The sequence below is a fragment of the Haliotis rufescens genome, unplaced genomic scaffold, assembly GCF_023055435.1.
Source record: "Haliotis rufescens isolate VD_foot unplaced genomic scaffold, xgHalRufe1.0.p SCAF_17, whole genome shotgun sequence".
Classification (NCBI taxonomy): domain Eukaryota; kingdom Metazoa; phylum Mollusca; class Gastropoda; order Lepetellida; family Haliotidae; genus Haliotis; species Haliotis rufescens.
Window position 1 is genome coordinate 3,558,567 of NW_025963857.1, and position 10,893 is coordinate 3,569,459.

Consider the following 10,893-nt stretch of genomic DNA (forward strand, 5'->3'; position numbering starts at 1 on the left):
ACCAGTTTTGTGCAAATATATCTTTCACTCGCTGCTTCCCATAACCACTTGAATGTTACACAAGAGAAAAACCACATGTAAATAATAGATTATTTACCTCAGATACCCAGTTATCTTTACCTTTATCATCTAACAATTATTTACAGTGAATAGTATATGTGCATACTTCCATTCTTAGTGAATTTATCCAGTATTTAACTACTCTCACTTGGCTATACACAACATACACTCTCTAAAAAAGAAACGCACAGGTAGATTTTTAGTAAATTTATTGTACCTAATAAAGTCGATATATTTAATTGAATAGCGAAGATACAAATATGAAATTTTGGTGCTCGATAGTCACTTGTTGTCGTTGAACAAAGGCTTTAAGAACTGTTCCTTGTCATGCCACATAAGGCCACAAGGTGGCGCTGAACTCAGTATCTCGTGTGACCGCACTGACTGGATAAGTGTACGTCTTCCAGCCTGCGGAATTCTGCCCCATTCTGCTTGTAACGCGTTGGCCAGTTGTGGGAGTGTCTGTGGCGTGTTCTGACGTTGACGTACACGTCGATCGAGTTCATCCCAGAGGTGTTCGATTGGGTTGAGATCTGGAGATCCCGATGGCCAGGGCAAGTCATTGATATTGGCATTATGAAGGTAGTCTACCGTGACGAGCTGTGTGCGCCGGACCGTTGTCCTTTTGAAACAGCTGGGGGTCAATGATTGGAAGAAGACGTTGTCTTCCATCTCGCCAGTGAAGAAGAAATCGTGATTCATCGCTAAACCACACTTGTCTCCAGATTCTCGAATTCCAAGGCTGTAAGGTATGGCACCAACGCAAGCGTCGCTGTCGATTGATCTGTTGAAAAACATGGACGATAACTGGTCTTCTGGGTCGGATTCCAGCCTCGCGAAATTGGTTCCTGACAGTCTTGTCTGATATCCTCCTCAAACCAGGGATGCGTCCTGAAGTCTCCGTAGCTGTGACAATTGAATGACAAATTATTGGTTCGTGCTTGCCTTTTTATAGCAACTACCACGAGTTCCGAATGCCATAACTTTCACGTGCATTTTGCTTTACTGTTTATCACCAGCATCATAATATTATCATTATCAAGATGCACAAATATACCATAGATATATTGTTCGTGTGTTTCAATAACAAGTTCATTGATAATTTTTTTTTAACAAAACGGGACTCAAAATACATCCCTGTCTTAAACCACTGGACGTTGAAAAACAGTTTGTTTTACCCTTGTCAGACATTATACAAACTTTGGAGAACATTAACAATTTTCCCATGACAATCCTTGATTATAAGCTTTTAAGTAAATACAATAACTTTTGGCTGTTCACAAAATCGAAGGCTTTCTTAAAATAACCTACCATCATCTACTCCACCACAAGTTCACCACCATCCCCGCCCACATAATCCCCTCCACCATCATCCACTCCACCATCCCCCTCCACCATCATCCTCCACCGCCACCCTGTCCACATCATCCCCTCCCCATCATCCCTTCGACCATCATCCCCTCCACCATCAACCCTCCACATCATCCCCTCCACCACCAACCCCCACCTTTCCCTCCACTATCCCTCTCCAACACCATCTCCACCAACACCATCATCCCCTCCACCATCTCCACCATTACCATCATCCCCTCCACCATCCCCACCACCCTCATCCCCTCCACCATCTCCACCACCACCATCATCCCCTCCACCATCTCCACCACCACCATCATCCCCTCCACCATCTCCCCCACCACCATCATCCCCTCCACCATCTCCCCCACCACCATCATCCCCTCCACCACCATCATCCCCTCCACCACCATCATCCCCTCCACCACCATCATCCCCTCCACCATCTCCCCCACCACCATCATCCCCTCCACCACCATCATCCCCTCCACCATCTCCCCCACTACCATCATCCCCTCCACCATCTCCTCCACCATCTCCCCCACCACCATCATCCCTCCACCATTTCCCCCACCACCATCATCCCCTCCACCATCTCCACCACCACCATCATCCCCTCCACCATCTCCCCTACCACCATCATCCCATCCACCATCTCCCCCACCACCATCATCCCCTCCACCATCCCCACCACCACCATCATCCCCTCCACCATCCCCACCACCACCATCATCCCCTCCATCCCCTCCTCCACCACCATCATCCCTCCACCATTTCCCCCACCACCATCATCCCCTCCACCATCTCCACCACCACCATCATCCCCTCCATCCCCCCACCACCACCATCATCCCCTCCACCATCTCCAACATCTTCACCACCACCATCATCCCCTCCACCATCTCCACCACCACCACCATCCCCTCCACCATCGCCACCACCACCATCATCCCCTCCACCATCTCCACCACCACCACCATCCCCTCCAACATCTTCACCACCACCATCATCCCCTCCACCATCTCCACCACCACCATCATCCCCTCCACCATCTCCACCACCACCACCATCCCCTCCACCATCTCCACCACCACCATCATCCCCTCCACTATCTCCACCATCTCCACCACCACCATCATCCCCTCCACTATCTCCAACATCTTCACCACCACCATCATCCCCTCCACTATCTCCAACATCTCCACCACCACCTTCATCCCCTCCACCATCTCCACCACCACCACCATCCCCTCCACCATCTCCAACATCTCCACCACCACCATCATCCCCTCCACCATCTCCACCACCACCATCATCCCCTCCACCATCTCCACCACCACCACCATCCCCTCCACCATCTCCACCACCACCATCATCCCCTCCACTATCTCCACCACCACCATCATCCCCTCCACTATCTCCAACATCTTCACCACCACCATCATCCCCTCCACCATCTTCACCACCACCACCATCCCCTCCACCATCTCCCCCACCACCATCATCCCCTCCACCATCTCCACCACCACCATCATCCCCTCCACCATCTCCACCACCACCATCATCCCCTCCACCATCTCCCCCACCACCATCATCCCCTCCACCATCTCACCCACCACCATCATCCCCTCCACCATCTCCATCACGACCATCATCTCCATCATCCCCTCCATCATCTCCACCACTACCATCATCCCCTCCACCATCTCCAACACCACCATCATCCCCTCCACCATCTCCCCCACCACCATCATCCCCTCCACCATCTCCCCCACCACCATCATCCCCTCCACCATCTCCACCATCTCCCCCACCACCACCATCCCCTCCACCATCTCCACCACCACATCTGCACCACCACCATCATCCCTCCACCACCACCATCATCCCCTCCATCCCCTCCATAATCTCCACCATCTCCCCCACCACCATCATCCCCTCCACCATCTCCCCCACCACCATCATCCCTCCACCACCACCATCATCCCCTCCATCCCCTCCATAATCTCCACCATCTCCCCCACCACCATCATCCCCTCCACCATCTCCCCCACCACCATCATCCCCTCCACCATCATCCCCTCCACCATCATCTCCCCCATCACCATCTCCCCCACCACCATCATCCCCTCCACCATCTCCCCCACCACCATCATCCCCTCCACCATCATCCCCTCCACCACCATCATCCCCTCCACCATCACCCCCACCACCATCATCCCCTCCACCATCATCCCCTCCACCACCACATCTGCACCACCACCATCATCCCTCCACCACCACCATCATCCCCTCCATCCCCTCCATAATCTCCACCATCTCCCCCACCACCATCATCCCCTCCACCATCTCCCCCACCACCATCTCCCCCACCACCATCATCCCCTCCACCATCATCATCCCCTCCACCACCATCATCCCCTCCACCATCTCCCCCACCACCATCATCCCCTCCACCATCATCTCCCCCACCACCATCTCCCCCACCACCATCATCCCCTCCAACATCTCCCCCACCACCATCATCCCCTCCACCATCTCGACCACAACCATCATCCCCTCCACTATCTCCACCACCACCATCTCCACCACCACCATCATCCCCTCCACTATCTCCACCACCACCATCTCCATCACCACCATCATCCCCTCCACCATCATCCCCTCCACCATCTCCATCACCACCATCATCCCCTCCACCATCTCCACCACCACCATCATCCCCTCCACTATCTCCACCACCACCATCATCCCCTCCACCATCTCCACCATCTCCCCCACCACCATCATCCCCTCCACCATCTCCACCACCACCACTATCCCCTCCACTATCTCCACCACGACCATCATCCCCTCCACCATCTCCACCACCACCATCATCTCCACCACCACCATCATCCCCTCCACCATCTCCACCACCACCACCACCATCATCCCCTCCACCATCTCCACCACCACCACCACCATCATCCCCTCCACCATCTCCACCACCACCATCATCCCCTCCACCATCTCCACCACCACCATCATCTCCACCACCACCATCATCCCCTCCACCATCTCCACCACCACCACCATCTCCACCTCCACCATCATCCCCTCCACCATCTCCACCACCACAATCATCCCCTCCACTATCTCCACCACGACCATCATCCCCTCCACCATCTCCACCACCACCATCATCTCCTCCACCATCTCCACCACCACCATCATCCCCTCCACCATCTCCAACATCTTCAACACCACCATCATCCCCTCCACTATCTCCAACATCTTCACCACCACCATCATCCCCTCCACCATCTCCACCACCACCATCATCCCCTCCACTATCTCCACCACCACCATCATCCCCTCCACCATCTCCAACATCTTCACCACCACCATCATCCCCTCCACCATCCCCACCACCCTCATCCCCTCCACCATCTCCCCCACCACCATCATCCCCTCCACCATCTCCACCACCACCATCATCCCCTCCACCATCTCCACCACCACCATCATCCCCTCCACCATCTCCACCACCACCATCATCCCCTCCACCATCTCCACCACCACCATCATCCCCTCCACTATCTCCACCACCACCATCATCCCCTCCACCATCTCCACCATCTCCCCCACCACCATCATCCCCTCCACCATCTCCATCACCACCATCATCCCCTCCACCATCTCCACCACCACCATCATCCCCTCCACTATCTCCACCACCACCATCATCCCCTCCACCATCTCCAACATCTTCAACACCACCATCATCCCCTCCACTATCTCCAACATCTTCACCACCACCATCATCCCCTCCACCATCTCCACCACCACCATCATCCCCTCCACCATCTCCTCCACCATCTCCACCACCACCATCATCCCCTCCACCATCTCCTCCACCATCTCCACCACCACCATCATGCCTCCACCATCTCCCCCACCACCATCATCCCCTCCACCATCTCCACCACCACCATCATCCCTCCACCATCTCCACCACCACCATCATCCCCTCCACCATCTCCACCACCACCATCATCCCCTCCACCATCTCCACCATCTCCATCATCCTCTCCACCATCTCCACCACCACCATCATCCCCTCCACCATCTCCACCATCTCCATCATCCTCTCCACCATCTCCACCACCACCATCATCCCCTCCACCATCTCCACCACCACATTCATCCCCTCCACCATCTCCCCCACCACCACCATCATCTCCCCCACCACCACCATCTCCACCACCACCATCATCCCCTCCACCATCTCCACCACCACCATCATCCCTCCACCATCTCCACCACCACCATCATCCCCTCCACCATCTCCACCATCTCCATCATCCTCTCCACCATCTCCACCACCACCATCATCCCCTCCACCATCTCCACCATCTCCATCATCCTCTCCACCATCTCCACCACCACCATCATCCCCTCCACCATCTCCACCACCACCATCATGCCTCAACCATCTCCCCCACCACCATCATCCCCTCCACCATCTCCACCACCACCATCATCCCCTCCACCACCATCATCCCTCCACCATCTCCATCATCCTCTCCACCATCTCCACCACCACCATCATCCCTCCACCATCTCCATCATCTCCATCATCCCTACTATCTCTATCATCCTCTCCACCATCTCCACCACCACCATCATCCCTCCACCATCTCCATCATCTCCATCATCCCTCCACCATCTCCATCATCTCCATCATCCCTCCACCATCTCCATCATCTCCATCATCCCTCCACCATCTCTATCATCCTCTCCACCATCTCCACCACCACCATCATCCCCTCCACCATCTCCACCACCACCATCATCCCCTCCACCATCTCCACCATCTCCATCATCCTCTCCACCATCTCCACCACCACCATCATCCCCTCCACCATCTCCACCATCTCCATCATCCTCTCCACCATCTCCACCACCACCATCATCCCCTCCACCATCTCCACCACCACATTCATCCCCTCCACCATCTCCCCCACCACCACCATCATCTCCCCCACCACCACCATCTCCACCACCACCATCATCCCCTCCACCATCTCCACCACCACCATCATCCCTCCACCATCTCCACCACCACCATCATCCCCTCCACCATCTCCACCATCTCCATCATCCTCTCCACCATCTCCACCACCACCATCATCCCCTCCACCATCTCCACCATCTCCATCATCCTCTCCACCATCTCCACCACCACCATCATCCCCTCCACCATCTCCACCACCACCATCATGCCTCAACCATCTCCCCCACCACCATCATCCCCTCCACCATCTCCACCACCACCATCATCCCCTCCACCACCATCATCCCTCCACCATCTCCATCATCCTCTCCACCATCTCCACCACCACCATCATCCCTCCACCATCTCCATCATCTCCATCATCCCTACTATCTCTATCATCCTCTCCACCATCTCCACCACCACCATCATCCCTCCACCATCTCCATCATCTCCATCATCCCTCCACCATCTCCATCATCTCCATCATCCCTCCACCATCTCCATCATCTCCATCATCCCTCCACCATCTCTATCATCCTCTCCACCATCTCCACCACCACCATCATCCCCTCCACCATCTCCACCATCTCCATCATCCTCTCCACCATCTCCACCACCACCATCATCCCCTCCACCATCTCCACCACCACCATCATGCCTCAACCATCTCCCCCACCACCATCATCCCCTCCACCATCTCCACCACCACATCTCCACCACCACCATCATCCCTCCACCATCTCCATCATCCTCTCCACCATCTCTATCATCCTCTCCACCATCTCCACCACCACCATCATCCCCTCAACCATGTCCACCACCACCATCATCCCCTCCACCACCATCATCCCTCCACCATCTCCATCATCCTCTCCACCATCTCCACCACCACCATCATCCCTCCACCATCTCCATCATCTCCATCATCCCTACTATCTCTATCATCCTCTCCACCATCTCCACCACCACCATCATCCCTCCACCATCTCCATCATCTCCATCATCCCTCCACCATCTCCATCATCTCCATCATCCCTCCACCATCTCCATCATCTCCATCATCCCTCCACCATCTCTATCATCCTCTCCACCATCTCCACCACCACCATCATCCCCTCCACCATCTCCACCATCTCCATCATCCTCTCCACCATCTCCACCACCACCATCATCCCCTCCACCATCTCCACCACCACCATCATGCCTCAACCATCTCCCCCACCACCATCATCCCCTCCACCATCTCCACCACCACATCTCCACCACCACCATCATCCCTCCACCATCTCCATCATCCCTCCACCATCTCTATCATCCTCTCCACCATCTCCACCACCACCATCATCCCCTCAACCATGTCCACCACCACCATCATCCCCTCCACCATCTCCTCCACCACCATCACCCCCTCCACCATCACCCCCTCTACCATCCACCCCCACCATCCCCTCCTACATCCACCCCCACTACCATCCCCTCAACAATCACCTCCTCCGCTATCCACTAACACCATCCCCTCCGACCCGTGAAGATCCGGGGTAGAATAGGTCTTCAGCAACCCATGTTTACCGTAAAAGGCGACTGTGCTTGTCGTAAGTGGAGACTAATGGGATCGGGTGGTCAGCCTCGCTAACTTGGTTGATGTATGTCCTCATATCCAAATTAGGTGGATCGATGTTCATGATATTAATCACTGGATTGTCTGGTCCAGAATCGATTATTCACAGACCGCCGTCATATAGCTGGAATGTTGCTGAGTGCGGCGTTAAACAATGAACAAACAAAGTAACTAAATACTGTTCACGTTTGCTACACAGAAGCGGCATTTTGACTAGTATTTTACTGACGCTTCACCTATTGTATTTGCACCAACTGCAGGAGTAGATTCAGGTATATGTAACGCTAAATCTTCAGTGTTATCACACAAAGCCCATGCTGCGGGCAATCCTTTTGGCTAGAAGCTATAGTGATACAATTTTTATAGTCTACCTATTGGTTCAAAATTTAAAACAAAACAAAACAACATTATTCATTCAAATGCGCCATACGTTGGTATATTTACACGTTTTGTCTGTTTCATGTGTATCTCAATAAAGAGCATTGAGAGCATATTACACCACGTCTCACCAAATCACTTTTATACCACGTCTCACCAGTTCACATATACCACGTACCACCAGTTCACATATACCACGTCTCACCAGTTCACATAAACCACGTCTCACCAGTTCACATATACCACGTCTCACCAGTTCACATACACCACGTCTCACCAGTTCACATATACCACGTCTCACCAGTTCACATATACCACGTCTCACCAGTTCACATATACCACGTCTCACCAGTTCACATATACCACGTCTCACAAGTTCACATAAACCACGTCTCACAAGTTCCCATATACCACGTCTCACCAGTTCACATATACCACGTCTCACCAGTTCACATATACCACGTCTCACCAGTTCACATATACCACGTCTCACCAGTTCACATATACCACGTCTCACCAGTTCACATATACCACGTCTCACCAGTTCCCATATAACAGGTCTCACCAGTTCACATACACCACGTTTCACCAGTTCACATACACCACGTCTCACCAGTTCCCATATACTACGTTCACATACACTCTCCGAAAAGAGAAACGCACAGGTAGTTTTTAGTAAATTTATGGTACCTAATAAAGTCGATATATTTAATTTAATATCAAAGATACAAATATGAAATTTTGGTGATCGATAGTCACATGTTGTCGGTGTACGAAGGCATTGAAAACTGTTTATTGTCATGTCACATAAGGCCACAAGGTGGCGCTGAACACAGTATCCCGTGTGACCGGGCAGCAATCACGGCTCTGCATGTCCTCGGCACTGACTGGATAAGTGTACGAATTCTGTCCTGTGGAATTCAGCCCCATTCTGCTTGTAACACGTTGGTCAGTTGTGGGAGTGTCTGCGGCGTGTTCTGACGTTGACGTAGGATATGGCTGGTGCAGGATATGGCTCCCCACACCATGACACTACCGCCTACGAAATTGTAGAATTCACGTACACATTGTGGGGCAATACCCTCATTTCGACGACGATAAACACGTTGTCTTCCATCTCGTCGGTGAAGAAGAAATCGTGATTCATCGCTAAACCACACTCGTCTCAAGTTTCTCAAATTCCAAGGCTGTAAAGAATGGCACCAACGCAAGCGTCGCTGTCGATGGATCTGTTGCAAAACATGGACGATAACTGGTCTTCTGGGTCGGATTCCAGCCTCGCGAAGATGGTTCCTGACAGTCTGGTCCGATATCCTCCTCAAACCAGGGATGCGTCCTGCAGTCTCCGTAGCTGTGTGCGATGACGTAGCCGTAACAGTCGAATGTAGCAATCCTGTGCAGCGGTGGTAACTCATTGTTGGCCGGTTCTCGGACGGTCTGCAGTGGAATTGAACTGTGTGTATCGGTCCCAAAGGCGGCAAATGGTGCTGTGGTGGACGTTGAAGTGGGCTGCAACAGAAGACTGCGGTATACTCCCCTCTCTGGATACTCCTATGGCGATGTTCCGATCGGCAGCGCTGAGTCTCGGCACTTTCGAACTTGAAAATTTAATGTTGACAATTGAATGACAAGTTTTTTGCTTATGCTTGCCTTTTTATAGCCACTACCACGAGTTACGAATGCCATAACTTGCACGTGCATTTTGCTTTACTGTTTTCCTCCATGACACTTTTTAAGATGTTTGAAAACAATGCCGTTTAAGACATTGCAAATGTCCAATGGCTGCGTTTTGACGTACCGTTTGTCGAATATCAGGTCACCAACATTTTCCAATCACATATATCCAATTTATATACCGGATATTTTGTGTGGTCAGGTTCAGTGAACTACATACTACCTGTGTGTTTCTATTTTTTGAAGAGTGTATGCCACGTCGCACCAGTTCACATATACCACGTCTCACCAAGTCACATACACCACGTGTCACCAAGTCACATATACCACGTCTCACCAAGCCACATATACCACGTGTGACCAAGTCACATATACCACGTGTGACCAAGTCACATATACCACGTGTGACCAAGTCACATATACCACGTGTCACCAGTTCACATATACCACGTGTCACCAAGTCACATATACCACGTGTCACCAAGTCACATATTAAAGCACGTCTCAGCAAGTCATATATACCACGTGTCACCAAGTCACATATACCACGTGTCACCAAGTCACATATACCACGTGTCACCAAGTCACATATACCACGTGTCACCAAGTCACATATACCACGTGTCACCAAGTCACATATTATAACACGCCTTAGCAAGTCATATATACCACGTGTCACCAGTTCATATATACCACGTGTCACCAAGTCACATACACCACGTCTCACCAAGCCACATATACCACGTGTGACCAAGTCACATATACCACG